Source organism: Diadema antillarum, unplaced genomic scaffold, assembly GCF_040938485.1.
Source record: "Diadema antillarum isolate AM-2024a unplaced genomic scaffold, OU_Dant_1.0 seq00000392_RagTag, whole genome shotgun sequence".
Lineage (NCBI taxonomy): Eukaryota > Metazoa > Echinodermata > Echinoidea > Diadematoida > Diadematidae > Diadema > Diadema antillarum.
Window position 1 is genome coordinate 328,670 of NW_027271387.1, and position 13,051 is coordinate 341,720.

Genomic DNA, 13,051 nt, shown 5'->3' on the forward strand with positions numbered 1-13,051 from the left:
AAGAGTTCTTGCTTGAGCCTCATTTGCTCCGAGGATCGCCACAAGAGAATGAACGCCCATCCAGCTACAAAATGGTCCAATTGGATTTGTCGACAGAATAAGTCACTATGGACACCTCTTAACGTAAATTCAAACCGCTGGTTTTAACGTTGTCACCAACCCACAAAAGGTTGTTTTGAGTGTTGTGTGACATTGAACGATGTTCACTGAGGTATGCTGTATTAGCAATATTTTGAAGAAGAAAAAAAATCATGTATTTATGTACTACAGTAGGTAAGAAATGGAGCTGATAATACAGGTGATAATTTTGAAAAAAGTCTTTACCGACTTCGGTTGAGTTTTTTTTTTTAAGTTGTTTTACAAGAAATTTGTCTAGTTTTGGGGGGTTTGGTTGTTATTTGTTCATTTAGTTGTATGTGGCTGTTGATTTTCAAATGCCAGTCAGATTCAAGCTTTATTTTTATCAAAGCTCGGAAGAATTGCATTTTTCGTATTTCTGTAGTTTTTCGAGAAAAAAAAAGTGCTGAAATTTGTTATCTATCTCAACCACCGATTCCCGTCACAACTGCATGGGAATGAGGCAGAGTACGACGTTTATTGACTTCAAAGTGCGTGACGATGTACAGATATTGCCAAACGTAAAAGAACGAAACGTAAGATGATTATTCATGTTTAGTTTTTAAGAGACATTGAAAAGATTCTTTAAGTGTGTTTGCAGACAAAACGGGTATTTACAAGTGGTCGTTCGAATGTTTTCCTTCTGAAACGGTAGGCTAGACTTGTTATCAAATTATGGTAGTTTTTGGTGTAATGGAGAAATGCATTTATGTGGCTATGTAGGCAGGTTTGCTTTGGTGTAGGTAATTCAGTTTCCTCGAGACTTCTACGTTTGTTAGAATTGATTTTGAATTGGCATTGCATCACTTCATAGCAGAATGATTCTCATTGTCCCGTCTGAAAGAGACACAAAATTTCGAATAAGACTGTCTTGTGTATTTAAAAACAAGGAATTTCATTAGACTGTTTCAAAACTGAACTCTTTACGTGTAACGCATAATGCGATGCGATCCATATCAACCTTCAGGGCTTCTCTTCACAAGATACTTTACGACAAAGACCATTTCAGAAATGACACCTGCGGTTGCTGTAACTAGACAACAGCAGCAACAAACGTTTTAGCGTATGATTGGTACTTTTCCGCTCCTCGGACTTTCGTTCTTGATATATAGTAGCTTCAGGTATTCGAAACAGTTTCATCTCGGCATGGTAAGCTATATCATGACCATCATTACTTGCAATGTCATATGTATTTTTTGAGGAGAGAAAGAAAAAGTGAACAGAAGGGTTGTGGAGTGAAAAAGAAATGTAACTCTGTTCACTCATTACCAATAATCCATATGCGTGGTTATTTGAAAGTGTATCTTAGTGCTCTTGACTTCTGTTATGTGTAGGACGTGGTAGGATCACTTCAAATGTAATATGGCTTGCGGTAGGTAAAGGGCGTCGCTATACGTTTAGGCGTGAAAGTATAGAATGCATTGATATGGTGTTTGTCATTTTAATATTGGGTAAAAATCATTCAAGAACTGGATGATGATGAAGTGACCTTAAGACTAAGGTGTGTCATGCATTATTTGAGAGATGTGATTTTTTTACTGAGATTTTACAAGGATTCGTTTCCGAAGATGAGATGTTGTTTACTTAATGTTTGGACACGTTCGTTATTTTTTTTCTCAGAAACTTGCAGTATTGATTTGAATGATATGCACTGAATATGATACAAGTATAATGATTTGAATTGAGGTGTATTTTATTGCAGGGATAAAGTCGAAAGAACGTTTTGTGGTGTTTTCCGTGATATATCGATATATTATTGTGTGCTCAGTATCCTAGTGTAATTCTTTTAAGCTCCGATAATACAGCGCAGGGCTAATAGTGCTCTTGGGCGATAAGGAAAACCTTGCCTGGAATTATGAATAGTGTGTCGGCTGTATTTACCTCTTTACCATTTTTCAAGTAGTAGTGAAAACATTTCAGCTGTAATGATGGACTGAAATTAAATACAGAAGCTAGGGAGTTCCTGCTTAGTGAGTATCTCTATATACCGACAGAAACTACCTATTCCAACGTGCTCCATTTATTATCTTAAGTTCGACCTCGTTTGGCTCGTGTGGCTTTCGCTTTCCGTTGCTTGGGCAAATCATTGCCCCATGTTTTGAAATCCTACCAATCGAAATTGCTTAGGTTGACGAATGCTTGATTTTTAATATTTGTTATGAAAGACTGTAGTTTATGAATTGTGATTGCGACAACAGAATGATGACAAAATGACTGATAAAAATATTTAAAATTAAGTTATTTTCCTCTTGATTAGAAGAGAAATCGACATCGTCTTTTCACAGTTTGCTGTGAGCTATATTTTTGATTGGAGCTGGGAACCAAAGTATTTGTAATTTGTTTATGATTTTTAACTTTATACACAATAATATTAATTATTGTGATTGTTTTAAAGGAGGATTTAAATCCAAAGACGTCTTTTAGTCAACTGTGTATCGTAAAATTGTCTTTGTGATCTAATTGCCCTTTATGACCTTGACTTCAAGGAAATTTATGGAATGATTTTAAATTTTGGTGAGGTGAAATTCCAAAAGCGAAAATAGCGTCAAACGTATCAAACAAATTGGCAAAAAAAGGAAAATAAAAAGAGACAAAAACACAAGCTTGAAATACTGTTTGAATTTAAAAGAGGCACGTCTTTTTTGATTAGATATATCTTTGGAAATATGTCCGTATAGGGTGTAACTCCCACGTATTTTAAAAATGATTTTGGTTTTTAAAGTATAAATATCTTAATGAATACATTAGTGAACCAAACGAGAGATTTTCAACGAAGTTGATTTAGAAAAAATTGCAAAAGCAATATCTATGCCTCTGCCCTGAATGAAATGATAAAAAGCAAACGAACTGCTATTTATTTCAACGAATTAAGATTCCTGAAGAATAATGTTATTCACTCGACTACAGAATTTTGCTAAACCAGATGCAAGTCGTTAAAGTCTGTTATATTTATATCATCCTAAAAGTCTGCCGAAACCTGAAGCATGTTGTTTCCAGCGAAGCGATAAACCGGTTGATTTTGAGGTGAACGAAATAAATATTTAAGAAGTTTATTTTTTCCTGTAAAAGTTATATAGTAGTGATTTTAGCACATGTCATATGTAATATATTATCGATATATCTATATGAACTTGTTTGTGATTCTACAATCATGTTAAATTTGGGCTTGAGCTTTATTGAATATGTGTCACCCTAGGTCTCTCTGCGACCAGGGGACATATCTATGGTGTTCAGCTAGAGGTATTATCATATACTAATCGTAAGTATATCATTATAATTCTGTATATTTTGGACAGTTGTGTTTTGAACATTCATGTATCATATATTTCTATCATTTTTATTCAGTAAAATATTTATGCATATTAACAGTCAGTCACTGTGTGAAAATTTTCTCTCTGAATGGGCATTTCTTTCATCTTGGTTATGCATTCTTTGCTTGTTTACTCATTTTTAAAGAGGATGTCATATTGCTTGTGTGCCTACTGCGTGTGTATGTTTGTGTGAGGATATGGCTGTATACATCTGAGTTGTGTGACTAATCGATGTGAAATTAAATAATAAAAGCAATGTTTGTAAATACTCTATGTCCAACTGATTTAAAGTATAATATCAGCGTGCTCAGGAACGAATATTTACATTAAAATTTTCTTTAAATTCCAACATTCCTGAGATTCTGTTAGTCACGTTTTTTTTTATATTTCAAATACCACAGATATTTTTGTGAAATAGCTAATAATAGCTTATAGTTTTTGATTTCAAATACCACTGAGATTTTTTTTTTCTGAAATAGCTAATATAAGAGCGCTTTTTCTACATCAAACGGAGGGAAGTGTAAAGGTACTGCTTATTGTGTGGTGTTCCCCTTGATGCCTCTTCATTTACCTTGGGTGGGGGTGTATGGGGGACTTCGTAAACGCACGCACTCAGGAATAATCATATCATATGCTTCATTACACTTTATTACCATCTTTCAACTTGCAACATTCAATTGAGAATGAGATTTTTTTTTCCCGTGAACTTCATGGCGATGCCTGAACTCTGGGAGAAAATGGAAATGTCTCTCGAGCTGTATAATAGGACGGAGCAGCCAAAATTGGACACATAATTTTGATATCACGTGTCCTTTAAATCAAGTTGGAAAATAACTTGCCTGCTGGAATTCGAAAATATTTTCTAGAACAACACATTGTGTTGAAATAGCAGGATGGACAAGTTATTACCCTGCGACACACAATGGCATTCTTATTAGATGAGTCAGGGAATATAGTCGGTTTTCCCCTTTCGTGTATCGTGGTCGCCCCTGCAATATCAATGACAACGGATATGATAGAGTTCACGTAAAGTTAAGTGCGGAAGAGGGAGAGAGGGAATGAGTATGTGAGTGTACTTGTTAGTGGCAGGGAGATGGTCGCTGCGTGAAATGCTATCATCTCTGAGGGATTTACCATTTGCGGAAATATGAACCACTTGGATGTCAGCGTCGAAATATCATCAGGACAACCTCGAAGCATTGGTCGACAACACAAGTGGACATGATATTTTTGGTCGGTTGTCGGTTCAATTATTCTCCAGTGTTGTATGCTCAGCTCAGTCCTTGCCGAGTTACAATAATTATTTCTTGCACCGTGTCTTTAAATTGCTGGCTATGTCTGCAACGGCATCTCTGTTTTGGTCGCTATACAATAATTATTCGGATGTTATTCATGTTCTATATAGGCCGCCATATACATGTGTAAACAGGTTATTCTATCCATATAGGGTCAATTATTCGAATGGCCGCTATACACACACACAAGCTGAACATTAAACGAATATCAGTAAAGCGAGTGGCCGCTATACACAGATATTATTACTCATGGGATGCACGAAGGTCAGATAAATGGATGTGCACTTTGGATACTTACGATACTTTTAATAATGCCATTGATGCACTCTATTGCTAACAGGCAGAGAAATACGGTCAAATTAACTCGTGTTCATAAAAACGTTACCCGTTAAATAGGATCTTATGATTTATATGCCTGTGATTTATTCCATTTTTCAACCCACATGCCCTGATTTAGTAAGAGCACACAATTTGACATCCTTTTGTCGCCTGCTTTTATATGCTCGATGTGAATAATAATGAAAGCGCAGTGCAGTATATGGCAACGTTAACAACATAGAGTGTTTGTCTGTGTACTTGCCGAAAGCGTTTTACAACGACCTAGCACCTACATATCTAGCCTAAATCACCAAGTCATAATCGATGAAATCAGAAGATAAGAAATGAAAAGAGGACACATCAAACGTCTCTGAATGCCATTTTAATGTCCTCTCTTTGCTTGTATACTGTAGTTAATAACAGCTTATGCCCCTCCAAAGTATACCCAAGAGTAAGAGAAGATGTGTTCCACCTATAAAATAAAAGGGAATAAGGTCAGGTCTGGCATAGATTCGAAATACGGGTAATTTCGGAGCGACAACGGTCTGATTTTCTAGGGAAAAATACTAGTAAGCAGGACTACTTATAGATGGCTTTGGTACGTACAAAGAAATGTATTTCTCATGGCAAAAATACAATGGTAGAAGAATCAAGAATACGTCTCCTGCAATTAATATGAACTTAAATGGTTCTAAAATGAAGCACGATTAATCATAACGTTGCGATACTATTTTATGAAATCTTATAATCTTCCTTTCTGTTGTCTGTTTTTCCAGTCCATCTTATAGTCTGTATCGAGAGCGTATTGTATATAAATAGCTAGGTAGATTGAAATGATATAACAATGCTTTTTGTCTTCCACAACGTGAAAGACTTATTGATCAGAGAAAGTGAGTTAATCACATTTTTCAAGACCCCCCCCAAAAAAAAAAAAAAAAATTTATTGCGCAAACGTGAGCTAATGTACTTTGCTTTAGTTGGAAAGTCCCTCCGTTCCCTCCTTACTGACATTATTCTGAACCTCCCTTTTCAAGTCTTCGGTGATAGCAGCATAGAAATTGCCTTGAAATTTCATTTGTCGTTTGCAACTGCAGCAGCGTAACAGGACGTGCCAGATTTCATACCAAACCTCCTTCTGGTGAAGAAATGAGAAAGGATAATGTTAATCAAATTTCCTTTCGTTGCCTTCTCTCTTGAAGGACGACTTGCAGCAAGGACACAGTCTAAAAACATGAACTAAATCAGCATAATTATTGTAGGCAACAGATTAACGAAGAAGCTTCATTGTAAGAACGTTTTGGCCTGGTAAACTATTTGGCGTTGCATTCGAATGGTCACCTCGAAACACAGGGGCCATATCTTGATCACATGACTGCGGTATCGCATCTTTTATACGCTATTTTTTGCTTCGACTCTAAAACGTCACCTGTGATTGGTAGCAAATGCATTTATAGTTGTGTGTGCACATGTACGTGTGTGTGTGTGTGTGTGCGTGTGTATACATGTGTGTGTGTGTGTTTTATTTAAAGAAACGACTTAATGGCCCGAATTCACGAAAGTGGTACATATGAAACCATGGTTTAAATCATGGACAAAAACCATGGAGCGCCTAGTGTCGCACGGAATATTTCGTTACGAAATTGGTCATTTCGTCGAGAAATTATCATTTCGTGAAAGAAATGTTAATTCAGTTACAAACTGTTGTCATTTCGTTACAAAATAATCATTTCATCGACGAAATGACTGATTTCGTAACGAAATATTCCATGCGACACTTGGCGCTCCGTGGTTTTTGTCCATGGTTTAAACCATGGTTTTATTTGTACCGCCTTGTGAATTCGGGCCAATCTGTCGGAAAAGTTGTCTCCTAACGAGGTAAGCCAACAGTCAACAATTACTTTGAGATGATAAATGCAATTTCATAATTTTATACAAAATAGATGCGGCGCTCATGTTAAGAATGAAGACCTATCCAGTCACTTTATTAAGGTCACTCTGTTTCGATAGGACATTGGAAAACGAGCTGGCTCATTATGTAAAGTGACCTCCTTGTAAAATTTCTTTCATAATTCTTCCGTATTTCGCTTATGTTTTCATCTTATTTTTCATATTATGCTACTTGTTATTCATTCTTTGGATCCCCCCCCCCCCTTGAGATTTATTTTCCTTAACGGAAACAAATGAATGAATCACACGATTTCAGCAGAATAGATGCTACCTGCATCGTTGTCGACACTTTGGTATTCTTATTGTGTGTCACTTTGTCACTTTTCTTTTCTTTCTTTCTTTTTTTTGTAAGATTGGCTGGACTATTGTATGACCGGTTACAGATCATTATTCTGAAGGCTCATTAATCCAAAAATGAAATAAGGTTTGTTATATCGAAGATTCGTTAATCCGAAAACAAAATAAGGTTTTTGATTCCAAATGCTCTTTACTATGCACGGTCTTCACGCACACTTTGAACCTTCGAAATAAGGAACCTTATTTCATTTTCGGATTAACGAACCTCTGGAATAACGCTGAAAATGTTCAGAACCCTTTTTCAATTTTCGGACATAACGAACATTCGGACATAACGAACATTTGGAAAAACGTCACAATAATGTTCAGATTAACGAATCCTTTTTTTCATTTTCGGATTAACGAACCTCTGCATATAGGGAATTTGTGTGTTTCAAAAGAGCGAACCTTCGGAATTCAGTTCGGAAAAGTTATTTCACTTTCGGATTTACGAACCTCCGGAATAACGAATACCATCCGGATGATCAGCGATAGATTATACAATGAAAGGAAATTTTGTTGCAAGTAACGGAAATTATTCCATGCGTTGCACACTCATGACGGAAGTGCGTGCAAACCAGTAGCACGTCGACCAAACATATATAACCTAGTTAACTGCTTGCTTGTTTGTTTGCTTAGGTACTCGTTTGTTCTTCTCTGAAAACAAAGCACGAACGTACGGAAGATGATAAAAACTATTTCGGGGAACGCTTGGTCATTATTTACTCATGTCTCTTAAAGGTGAGGAGTCGTGATATTTCTGAATTACTGAAAACTAGAAATGAAGTTATGGCGACTGGGTATGTGCCTCCGCTATACAGTCAGACCGCAGCACGTATGCTAATGAGCCGATCCGGCAAGATTTATTCAGCACTCTCGTTGACGATCCTTGCGTTCGAAAGGTGTCTCGTACGTGCGAGATTTTGCGAGAGTTTGACAGGGCTATGGTTTTCACAGTGTAGAGACTTGTACATACATTCATCATGGCTACAAGTCACAGTAAATTGTTCTCCAGACTTTGATCTTTATTTTGATACCAAATTTGCGTATAATATCGGTTCTTATCATGATGATATAATCAGTTGAATTTGTGTGAATTTTACCTGCTTTTCACGGAAGATTTTGTCGTCTAAAGTTCGTTTTTGGTTCCTGACCGGATTAAGAAACTGTTGTTTCTGATTTTGGCTTTTTCGTAGATAGGAAACTTAGATGCTCATCATATATTTGAGTCAAGGAGACGCAAGCATGATTTATACTAGTTTTTTCGTTTTGAAATGTCTGTAAAATTCACTCTTAAGCCGGAAATATGCACCACACAAAGTGTACAGTGGTCTCTCATTGGACAGTGCTTGCATTCAACGTTTGAACTTGGCTTGAACTACACGCGTGCCTGTATGCAAGCATGCGCGATGCACGCACGTGGCATGAAACCGTAGCAGCATAATGACGTAATGCAAGCGCTGAATGCAAGCGCTGTCCAATGAGAGAGCTTACTCTTGAGATTGCACGGTTTCAAGCTGACCAGCACTGACATCGATGTATATTTTACTGGTTCCTGACCGGATTAAGCGACAAATTGTCAAGATATTTACATAGATACAAAGATTAAGAGATGGACTACCAAATAATGCATTTTCATTGAGACGCAAGGTGAATTTGGTATTCTTTTGACGTCTTGAACATGTACTACACGAATTACTTTTTTCATCATTTTCAAGCTCAAATTACGCTATGATATTTTTCATTTACAATAATTTGAGCAACATGTGACGATATCTTACATATTTTTCTTGAATTTGATACCAAATTTGTGAATATAAGGTGTATTTTTTGTTGCCGAAAGCCCAAGGACAAAATCCCCTTCCGCAGCTCATTACGTATGCAAGCCTCGAGCGGGCTTGCGTACGAGTTGAATAAATACGATCGAATTATCGGGTGCTGCGGACTGACTGCTATATCGCGTTACTCTCCTCATAGGCCTGCTGTACATCTTGACAATGATTGTGAGACGACACTTTCACACGATTGGCAAGGAAATTAAATGACGTGCTTAAAAGTTTGATGGCACAACACTAATATGTGTTGAGTGATTATATATCCATTTCTTGAACAAAGTTTCATTTGACCAATGACCCCGTATACCTTGTAACAACTTTTTCGTAATAATTACTTTCTGGTTATACAACACACCATTTTTTGACAGTAATCTATGATTAAAAATTCCCAAGAAAATCATCATCAGGCATAATGTATCTGTAGTAGGGCCTAAGTTTCATCAAGATATCTTGACCCACTTTCTAGATATGGAGAACGAAGAGGGTGAAATTGTAGCATTTTCACTTCACCTTTGACCTTTAAGCCCATGGCCCAAAACTTCTCTCTTAAAACGACAACATTTCATTCAAATGTGACATCATGAGAAAAACTTTCTTTACAATGACAACTCACTTGTTTACATTATGCATTCCTGGAATGTACAGTACAACTGAGCATGAGGAGAGGTCAAATGTGAAATGTTGCAAAATGGAGAAAACGTGTTATGCCAAACAATATAATCCCCATTTGTTTTGTCTTTTCAGGGGAGGCGCGTGTTTGAAAATATTGCATTGTGAGATTATCATTAGATTCCAGGCCTCATCCATGAAATAAAAACTGCAATAGTAGCTTCAGATTGAAATTAAACATAAAGGTTGATAAAACAGTCATCTAACGTTCATAAAATGGGAGTTTTTGAAAGTGCTCTCATTTCAGCATTGCTTATTCCAGTGGCCTTTTTTTCATCGAAACACTACATTATCAATAGCAGAATTGCTGCGACTTTTCACTTTTGATCTGTCTCCATACTCAACTCGGCTGCTTTGCACCTTCCAAGAACATCAAATCATAGCAAGCAAGGTGTCATTTTAAAGATAATCTGGCGTTCTTATGATGCCATATTCAATGAAGATAATCCCGGTATTGGAGAAATATTATGTTATATCAAACTTTAATTGCTGAACTTATGTTGAGGGGTTTATATGATCACACACACACACACACACCCACATACACCAAGCGTTATGAAATCATCTTTAGGCATTGCCAAAATACTTACATATTTGAAATTGCCAAACGAAAATGGTATTTTTTTGAGCAAATATTTAAAAAAAAATTATTGCACAGGAAATAAAAAGTGATATCAGCTCGGGCATAGATGGTATAAATATACATGTGTAAAGTTTGTAATCCCTATAATACATGAACCATTACGTTTTCTTTTTAATGATTGTACGTTTGTTGTTGTTTTTTTCATCAAAAATTAAAATTGCACGTGTAACACCTATTCATAAACGAGGCAAGTGTCATAATGTGTCTCGCCCATTCGCGTACAAGAAATTGTACGCGAATGGGATATAACAGATAAAAAGAGATATAAAAAGGGTAAAAATTTATGGCAAAAAAGAAACGTGCCATAAAAATTTAACATTGGGCCCTTAAAGTTTGTTGACCCCTGCCTGTGACCTTTGACCTGGTGGCGACCATCCACTCCTCAAGGGACATCTACCATCCAAGTTTGGTCACAAACAGACCTATGGATCAAAATTTATGACCCATGATAGAAACGTGCCATAAAAATTTAACATTGGGCTCTAAAAGTCCGTTGACCCCTGCTTGTGACCTTTGACCTTGTGGTGATCATCCACTCCCCAAGAGACATCTACCATCCAAGTTTAGTCACAAACGGACCTATGGATCAAAAGTTATGACCCATAATAGAAATGCGCCATAAAAACTTAACATTGGGCTCTAAAAGTTTGTTGACCCATGCTTGTGACCATTGAACTTGTGGTGACCATCCACTCCCCAAGGGACATTTTCCATCCAAGTTTGGTCACAAATGGAGTTATGGATCAAAAGTTATGACCCATAATAGAAACGTGCCATAAAAAGTTAACATTGAGCTCTAAAAGTTCGTTGACCCCTGCTTGTGACCTTTGACCTTGTGGTGATCATCCACTCCCCAAGGGGCTTCTACCATCCAAGTTTAGTCACAAACGGACCTATGGATCAAAAGTTATGACCCATAATAGAAACGCGCCATAAAAACTTAATATTGGGCTATAAAAGTTCATTGACCCATGCTTGTGACCATTGACCTTGTGGTGACCATCCACTCCTCAAGGGACATCTATCATCCAAGTTTGGTCACAAATGGAGTTATGGATCAAAAGTTATGACCCATAATAGAAACGCGCCATAAAAACTTAACATTGGGCTCTAAAAGTTCGTTGACCCCTGCTTGTGACCTTTGACCTTGTGGTGACCATCATATATGGTGAAATGTGAAACTTTGTATGACCCCTCTTCCCTCGAAGTTTGATTGCAATTGAAGCCCAGAGTAAAGAGTTATTGAAGTTTTTGTAGCGTTATGGACAGACGACGGACGGACGGACGACGGACGGACGGACGGACGGACGGACGGACGGACGGACGGACGACGGACGGACGACGGACGGACAGACGCCGCAGGCGATCCCTTAGTCTCCCCTCACCTCCGGTGGGCTCGACAAAAATGGTAGCCGCAATGATGTCAATGATGACAGACCAATATCAGTTTAATTACATTTTCAAAGATTAGAGAAATGTATGTTTAATAGACTGATTCTACTTACAGATAAACAAAGTAGTTTGATTTTACGTCAGTTTGGATTTGGAAGGGGCCATACAACAGCTACAGCTATATTAGACCTTGTAATCAAAATAGATGATGCCATAGATTATAAATGATACACTTGAACAATCTTACTAGGGCTTTTGAGGGTATATATTTCAGTTTATTACAAATTCTTATGGTGTGCGTAGCCCTCCACTTAAACTTTTAATCATAGTTATCTTAAAGATCGTCAACAATTAACTGTAGTCAGTGGTAATGAACACTATATCAAAACAATTATTTGTGGTGTGCCACAAGGATCAGTTTTAGGCCCTCTGCTTTTTTTTTTCGATATTTGTAAATAATTTGTCTCTTGCAACTCATCATTATTTCATTTCATTTGCAGATGATACCAGTGTATTTTGTAAAGGCTCAGATCCAAGTGGAATTACATGAATGTGTCAATAGTCAATTAATCAATTCCAGTGATTGGATGGAAGTTAATAAGTTTATTTTGAATATAGATTAAACTAATTACATTTCATTTGATACGGAACTATAATAGATTATAATTTGCGATTATATCTCAAGAATAAGAAAATTGATATTTTAGATACGAAAATTTTAGGAACAATCATAGATTAAAGATTATCCTGAATAATCTTCTTGATCAAACAGCCAGTACCATATTCAAAAATATGTGGGTTTTGTCTAAATTACAGTACTTCCCTAAAAATGTTCTTAAAATGTTATATCATACTTTGATCTCACCACATAAATTATTATAATATCATGTGGGGCTTCACTTCTAATATAAATATTGATCAAATGCACAAATAACAAAAAAGAGGAATACGTTTCATATTAAATTCAACTTATTTCCCCCCTTTTTACTCCTGTTTTCTTTTCGAGATTTTCAAGAATCCCATTAGAGTCTGCAATATTTACATATACAAACTTAATAATAACATTCTTCCTGAGGTACTCTGATTATTTTATCAAAATCACTTTGAATACTGAAATAAGTTTTCCTGTGATTTATTGGTTCTTGACTTTTGACATTAAAGGGGCTGTACAGTACTAGTTGAGGTGGG